The sequence below is a fragment of the Molossus molossus genome, unplaced genomic scaffold, assembly GCF_014108415.1.
Source record: "Molossus molossus isolate mMolMol1 unplaced genomic scaffold, mMolMol1.p scaffold_m16_p_1, whole genome shotgun sequence".
Taxonomy (NCBI): Eukaryota; Metazoa; Chordata; class Mammalia; order Chiroptera; family Molossidae; genus Molossus; species Molossus molossus.
The window spans coordinates 82190515-82196097 of NW_023425344.1; the positions used below are offsets into that span (position 1 = coordinate 82190515).

The following is a 5583-nucleotide window of genomic DNA, read 5'->3' on the forward strand; positions in this document are numbered from 1 at the left end:
GGTGCAGGGGGGGAAGAAGGGGTGCAGGGTGGAAGTGGGGACCGCCTGGTCCGACACCTGGGTGGGAAAGGGGGGAAGGTGGGGGGGAGGGAAAGGGGTGATGGTGGTGTTGGGGTGGGGGCCGAGGCAGGAGGGGAATGTGGGTCCGGGTAGGGAGAGCAAGGTGAGGACTGCTTTATTCCTCTCTGGGGCGCATTTCCACAGACGGTGAATTCCCAGGCAGCGTCTTCCTTTGCATTATCCTCCAACTGTTACAACTAAAATAAAGAAAGTCATTCCAACGAGCTGCACGAGGAAAATGATTAAAATAAATAAACAGCCCCCCTCACTACCCCGCCACAGACACTGAAAGCTCCCACATTCTTCGTCAGGTCGTTTGCATAACAATCATCAAGACATGACCCCCTCCCCACCGCCACCACCTTCCCAACCCCGCTCCCTCCCTCCCTCCAGCACACCACAGCTCCTCCCCCCTATTCTTATAACCCTCCTGAGAAAATGTATTAATAGCCTGGATACCCAAGGAAAGAGGAAAGACGGGGGTGACAAATGCCGAGGGAAAAGGGCAATTGGAGTGCTAAAGACATGCAAATCAGGGGTGGGAGGGCGATACTACCTATAAGCAGAGGGCATTTAAACATTATGAAATGTGTGAACAAGTGCTGCCTGGGCATGCAAATGCTGTAAAGTAGAAAACAGCAATGGCTCTTTGAGGAAAATGAACAGGAAATTAGCAAATGAAGTACGGAGAAAGTCTACAATACAGCCGAGTATAAACTGTAAGCAAACACAATACAACTGAGAACTAAGAGACTGCCCACATACAATCTGAACTAAAGAGGCAGGGGGGAAAAAAGAACTACCAGCTGCCACAGTGTCCTTCTGTGTCTGCGGTCATTAGTTTGAATCCCAGCACAGCTGGCTCTGTTAGGGTCTTAATTCAAAGGACCAAGGACAGGTCTCAATTGTACAAGCCATTTGGTGGTGGGGCTTGGTGGGGGTAAGAGGGCGGTGTTCTACTTGTTTAAAAGAAAGAAAGAAAAGAAAGATGGACTAGATTTAAAAAAAAAATTAAGTAACACAAATAATGTCACAGGTTTTAAACCAAGTGCCTCTGCAAGAATATTCCTAATAATTCCTAATGGAGATTCCTGTCTCTTCCCAAGATAAGAAGAAAGCATGAGACTTTTTTTTTTTTTTTTTTTTTTTTAAGGATCTCTCACAGTCACTGGTTTTTACATTAAGTAAATGGGAGAGGTATCTCTTAAGGTGTTGTTTACCTGAAGAAATAAGCATTAAAATTATGTTTTTCTGTTGCTCCTTATAAGAAAAAAGTTTAATGTTAAGTGGATATTTGCATTCATCTCTTTGCTTACAGACCATTATTGTGCTTTAGGAAGAGGTATTTTAGTTGTTTATTACAGAGGGAGAGGTACACCACAGCCTTTTAAGAAGAAAAGCAAAGACATAAAGTGTATATTAACCCAAAAAAACAGTTTCTTTGTTTCCAGATTTTTTTTTTTTAGGCCAGAATATCTTTTTGTGACATCTTTTGAAGCCCACATATTGGTCTAGACTGTGGAGTTCAGGGAATTCTAAATGGGGCCCAGTAGTCTCAGTCTCAAATACTCAGTTCAAAATGGATATCAATTATAGTAATTATGCTTATAATTAAATTAATGAACCATTTATGCCCAAACTCCAAGTGCAAAAACTTCAGGACCTACTGATGAGGTGCCCTAAAAAGAGGGGTTTATGTAAACAAATCCCTATTAGGCAAAGTAAATCAAGATAAGGAACCTCACCCCAGGCTGGATTAGAAGCTAGCAGGCATCTTTCAATCACAGCAAGTCCCTAATCACTCAGGAACCACCTCTGTGGTTTCGCATTAGGAAAAACTGCTCCCTTCAGAGCTCTGATAGCAATACAAAGGGTGCCCCCAAAATGCTCCTGGCTAAACATTCTTGATGCTTCCAAGGAGGTGGGGGAAGACACAGCAAGAATATGCATATAGCTTCAGTTTCTGTGAATCACATTATAACTCCAAGACCATAATAACTGCTACTCAGTAAAAACTAGTTATGCCAACCATGCATTAGATATCATCACATTGAGTGGAGGGAAAATTTTCAAAATTTTAGTCTTTTGACCTTGTTCCCAATAAAGAAATAATTTAACATCCCTTTTTCAGAGTATTAGAGTGGTGTTTCCAAACAGAAGCTTCCCTTGCTTTTCTTATTGCCATCACCTCCCCCTCCCTCCCTCAAGGTTTAATGCCACCAGGAACTGTAGAAAATGACTGTGCCCAGGATCCAGGTCATTATTGTTTAATCAATGCATCTCTGGAGCATGAAAAAGGTACCTAAGCCACAGCTATTGTTTGGATTTTCTTTAAAAAGCAAAATAAAACACACAAATAACTATAGTCCTATTCCAAAGCTAAATTAGACATCCACACTTCATGATCCTGTTTTGCCTTTAAACAATGTGACTGTACATGTCTAATATTGTATGTCTGGTCTACCAGAGACATAGAGATCAAAGGTCATATTTAACATTCAGGAGGAGGGGCGGGTGCAGATTAATTAATAAATTAATACAGCGACGCCTTTTATTGCTGGAGTCCAGCATTAATAATCTACTTTTACAATCCCAACGGACAGCAAACATTTAAGAGAAAAAAGCCAGAGAAAGAGAAAGAACAATCACTTACCAGTCTTTTTATTTGGGGAGCCTTAGAATTTGCAGACGCTGCCAGTCTGCCTTTAATTAGTTGCACATCACCCCTAACACAAAGAAACACAAATCCAGATGTGTCTTGGCAGCTCCCAATTACAACTTTAATACTTGTAAACAAACTGTTGGGGAGGGGGGATAAATAAATATGCGGATCAAAAAAATACCTGTAAATGGCTTTTTTTTCTTGTTGCAGAGAGAAGGAGGAGGAGATGGTGTTAGTGGTGGGGGTGGAAGGAGGAGGAGGTGGGGGGAGAGGAAAGAGCCGAGTGTGAGTGTATGTGTGAGAGCGCGGGGCTGTTCTCGGTGGTCTCTCCTCTCCCAGCGCGTTGCTCTCCGTCCGTCTCCAGTCGCTGTGTGCGAGGGAGGGAGGGAGCCGGGGAGTCTCTCCTCTCTCTCTCTCTCTCCTCTCTCTCTCACCCTGCCCCCCCTTCTCTCTCTGTTTGTATGTGTGTGTGCGTGTGCGTGTGTGGTTGCTGGGGGAGGGGAGCGCGAGGGAGGAGGCGGGGGCAGGGGCGGGGGCGATCTGCACGGAGGTGAGGAGGACGCAGGGACGCGGACACCTACTGATGATTGGCTGCAAATTACACGGGGAACAAGAGGCGCACGCGGGCCCGCGCTCCCTTCACAAATCCTCTGCGCGGCTGCGGAGCCACGTTTCCCGGCTCGCCCTCCCTCCCCGCGCTGGCTCCCCGGCTCAGCCGCCAGCACACAGGGCTGTTGATTATTTTCTTTTGCTGTCAGAGATAATTGTTTGGAAGGGATGGAAAGAGGGCGTTTCCGCCACTCTCTGCTGCGTGTGGAGTGTGTGTGCATGCGTGTGCGGGTGTGTGTGTAAATAAACTTGTCTGGGTTTTCTGGCTGGGTTGAGGAGAGCGGTACAAGAAACAGAGAAAAGGTCGTGTCTGTTTGAAGAATGCTCTTACCACCCTACCCCATGGCTTTTAAATAATTTTCCTGGTCTACCCAGGGAGACTTTTTAAAAATAGTATCATTTAGGTCTTCAAAGTAAGGAATAACGGACCGGTTTGGGTTGTCTAGATCTTTTGAATATTATTGTGCCAGAATACGAAAAAAAAAAAAATCTAAATGGTGATGTGTTGCAGGACTGATCTCAAAAATCAATCTCAGTCTTTCTCTTCTCTCCCTTTCCACACCGGCCCCCTTCTCTCTCTCTCTCTCTCTCTCTCTCTCTCTCTCTCTCTCTCTCCCCCCCCCCGTCCCCCCCCCACTCCCACATACACACACTTCCAACTCTCTTCTTTTACTAGTCTATCTGGTCACTCCAAGGATTAATTCTGATTTTTAACTTACTGCCCTATTTTTAATTCCAAACTTTACTTAAACAAAAACTACTTTTATAGCTACATTAATCTATTTTATACTAGTATGACTTCTTGACACTTGAGAAAAATAGTTTAGTAATTGAAAGATAAATCTTTTTACCACAGGTCAAATATAAATAAAACTCATAAACGCAGCTATGAATTAACTTATTCACTGCTGACTTAAAGAAAATGAGATATTCCTGGGTACATGCTATCCTGCTATTGAAATGTATGCCCTAGTGGGAATCCTTATGAAATAAGTTATAAAAATATGAAGTTTTGATAGTTTTTGAGAAAAATTGTAGTGGCTAATGATTAGCTACAGAAATAGGAAGGAGAAAAATTCAGATTGTTTAATTGGCATTATAAAAAAGTTTTGTACTAAAATTAAAACTGTATTCTAGAATAATGAAATAGTATAGTTTCAGAGAAAGAAGAAAAGTTTCATAATAAGTTATTTCTTTTATAATAATAAAATGCTGAAAAGATATTTTATACCGTTTTGTATTTGAATTATCAAAAAGATTGACCTTGACCATGTCAAGATTTTGCTAACTATAGAGGATTGATTATTGATAAAATGTTCAGATCTGTAGTGTGCATCAGTGAAGGTGCTCTTTCAAGAGTGGGTAGCTATGGTAATAGGGGACAGTTTGTTTTGTGGCTCATTGATTGACATGCATGTGTTGTCATTTTTAAACATAGAATGTTTGATTATAAAATCAATCAAATGTTTACTTGGCATTTATAGACAAAATAAACAGTGCTTAATAATTACTTAAGTTCATTAATATATTTTTATACTTTTGTTAATAACTTGTAAAAGCAAGGAAATACATATTCCATTTGATTTTTTATTTTATTCTTTTTGAGCTGGTCATCACAGACAATTGATCAGCAAAATGTAGGCAATTTTTAATGAGTGAAAACATACCAGGAAGATAATAGAGTCTTAAATATCTTTTAAAAATATTTAAAATATCAGTTCAATGATAGAAGTTTTGAAGTTTGTAAATAAGACATTCTTTAAATCAAATAAAGACATCATGCTTTCTCATGCCAAATGTGCTTGCCTTTTTCAGAATGTTTCAAGCTTACGTCCAAAATGAAACTTTTAACAAATGAGAGAAAATAAGGTCTTAATTCCAAAGAATTGTATTTTCTAGCTTATAAAGGAAATACTGCAGAACATTTCATCTTAATAATTAATAATTAGAGCTAATATTCATAATTCATCTGTGTTAGACACTGTATTGAGTTATCTGATATTTTTTGTTTGCAATAACCTTATGAGGTAGTTGTTATTATTTTCATTGGAAATAATAGGCCCATAGAAATTAAATATTTCTATGAAAAATTGAGACCCATAAAAGTTAGATAACCTAGCCTGGGCTGGTTTGGCTCAGCAGTAGAGTGTCTGCCTGCAGACCAAAGAGTCACAGGTTTGATTTCGGCCAAGGGCACATACCTCAGTTGCTGTTAGGTCAGGTAGTGTAGGAGACAATGAGTCGATGTATCC

The 5583-nt window shown here is 40.6% G+C and overlaps 1 long non-coding RNA gene across 1 annotated transcript; it reads right to left on the minus strand.

Moving 5' to 3' along the window:
* Window positions 1-151: 151 nt before the first annotated feature.
* LOC118626077 lies at window positions 152-2928 on the minus strand. The gene is made up of 3 exons (XR_004958862.1): window positions 2904-2928; window positions 2714-2786; window positions 152-257 (listed from the first exon to the last, which is right to left on the minus strand). It is a non-coding gene; the product is annotated as an uncharacterized LOC118626077 (long non-coding RNA).
* Between the last annotated feature and the right edge of the window lie 2655 nt (window positions 2929-5583).